Source organism: Macaca thibetana, chromosome 1 (genome assembly GCF_024542745.1).
Source record: "Macaca thibetana thibetana isolate TM-01 chromosome 1, ASM2454274v1, whole genome shotgun sequence".
NCBI classification, from domain to species: Eukaryota; Metazoa; Chordata; class Mammalia; order Primates; family Cercopithecidae; genus Macaca; species Macaca thibetana.
In genome coordinates, this window is record NC_065578.1 from 41087160 (window position 1) to 41089505 (window position 2346).

General features: G+C 43.1%; 1 protein-coding gene across 3 annotated transcripts in view; it reads left to right on the forward strand.

The window, feature by feature from the left end:
* Positions 1-2346, forward strand: part of PPCS (phosphopantothenoylcysteine synthetase) — a 1013452-nt gene that overhangs the window by 567226 nt on the left and 443880 nt on the right. The gene's annotated exons all lie outside the window — the stretch shown is intronic.

Sequence of the window (2346 nt, forward strand, 5' to 3'; positions counted from 1 at the left end):
CTTTAGTGAGTCTCTTTAATGTCTGGCTTAATAGAAGACAACTGGATCCTGGCCGGGCGCGGCGGCTCAAGCCTGTAATCCCAGCACTTTGGGAGGCCGAGACGGGCGGATCACGAGGTCAGGAGATTGAGACCATCCTGGCTAACACAGTGAAACCCCGTCTCTACTAAAAAATACATAAAAAACTAGCCGGGCGAGGTGGCGGGCGCCTGTAGTCCCAGATGCGCGGGAGGCTGAGGCAGGAGAATGGCGTAAACCCGGGAGGTGGAGCTTGCAGTGAGCTGAGATCCAGCCACTGCACTCCAGCCTGGGTGACAGAGCTAGACTCCGTCTCAAAAAAAAAAAAATAGAAGACAACTGGATCCTAAAATCTGCCCCTGCATTAAGTTTGTTGCAATGTCATAGGTCCTGTGACCTCTGTAAAGCTTCACTGTACACCCGTGAGAATGAAAATGGAAAAGGCAAATTGCATCTTAGTATTATTATGAAAGTATTTTTGACCTCATGCATCCCTGAATGGGTTTCTCAGAGACCCCCAAGGACACACAGATCACACTTTGAGAATGACCGTTCTAGTCAAATGTTATCAACTTATTTCCTATTTAGAAACAAATAAACTGAGACTCAGAGAGATGAAGTTCTATGATTTACCAAAGGTCACAGCAGGGAGTGGGAAGGCAGGCAGGAGAACTTAGGCTTTCTAACTTCTGATGAGTACTCTCAGCATTGGACTATATGTGTTTCCATGTGTGCAGAAGCTTCTGCCTAATCTGAGTTTTCCAGAGTAATAAGCACAATCACAAAATACAGTAGAGCTGAGTCAGTCAAGTATTCAACTTACACGGACTTGGGTCTATGCCCTCTGCTCACCCGCATCTCCACCATTGCAGAGAGAGAGCCTGATCAATTGCATGTACCATTTCATTGCAAAAGTACATGCCCTTGAGTGACCATGAGGTAGGGATGTGAATCCCCTGGTCCTTCACGAGGCTCATTGCAGTTCTCTTCAAGTATGAGCATTTTGACATCTTGAGTGGGATTCTGTAGATTAAGACATTTTGACCGGTTGGTTCAGTTTGGTTTGGTAGAACGTGGCTTGTGTATGCAAGGAACAACAATTGAATGGGGGAACACCAGCTTTACCAAGTGTACTGAAGGCAGCACAGTCTCCAGCACTGCATGAGGAGTATTTGGTGGGCTATTTAAGGACTTCCAAGGGTAACTAATACTGGCCTTTTGCCATCTCTGAAACTTCACCCTCACTTAGGGGCCAGTTTTCTGACAGAGCTGAGTTCTACTGTGATAGCAACACGTGAGTGATAGGGAGGCTTGTGATGAGAGCAGAGACGTCTGGGTGATGGGAGAATTCACTGACACAGGGGCAAGGGCACACTGCTCATCAGAAATACACAGCATTTCCACTGGGGCTTCTCAGCTTCGTCAGTGCCAATGCCTACTATTGAGTGTTCCACTCCACGATATACCAATATTTGTACTAAAATGGTTATCACAAAAGTAATACATTCATTTGCTTAAAAAAACAAGTGTGGAAGAGTAGAGAAGTATTACTCTGACTCCACCCCCATGACAGTCCATGCCCTAGAGGTAACATATCTGTTTCTCCCTTTAGTTCTTCTGATGGATTCCTTCCTAACTCGAATGCACTTACATCTTTATTTCTTGCTGTATCCCTTTTAAAAACACGAACTCCCACGAAGACTCACCTATATTCCTTCCACTTCATCTCCTAGCCTCCAAATGTGATTGATAAATTTACGTCATATTCTGTTATTGTATTTTCCATGCTTTGTTTTTAAATTGACTCTAAAACATAAAAACTAGTAAACAGTATTGAAAATACGATGGAACGTACAGAACCAAGAAGTGTGACTGAACCCAAAAGAACAAAATGTGATCCTGTGACACGAAATCTGTGCCACTTGAAGAATAATGTTTCAAGTGTGAAGATCAAGTGGACTCTCTGTTCCTTCTCTCCATCAACTGCTGAGAACCAAGACTCATTTTTGTTTCCTTTGTATGTGGATTATGACTTTGTATTTTTCCCACAGTTCCCAAGAAGAAAAAAAGAAAAGGAAAGGCATATGCAGCATCATATGATAAAACCCTTGTTAGTTCTTAGCTATACAGTTTCTGTAATGGAATCACTTTCTCTTTGAAGACACCGTGGCTTCTTCTGATTGTTGGCAGTTGCTTTCTAAATCAGCTCCACAATTGTTATCCTGGGATTTCTTTTCATTGCACTACTGGGTTATCATGGTTTCTTGGGTCCAACATTTTAACCATTTCTTGATCATTTGTTGTTTGGCTGGAGATACCCTTTAATAG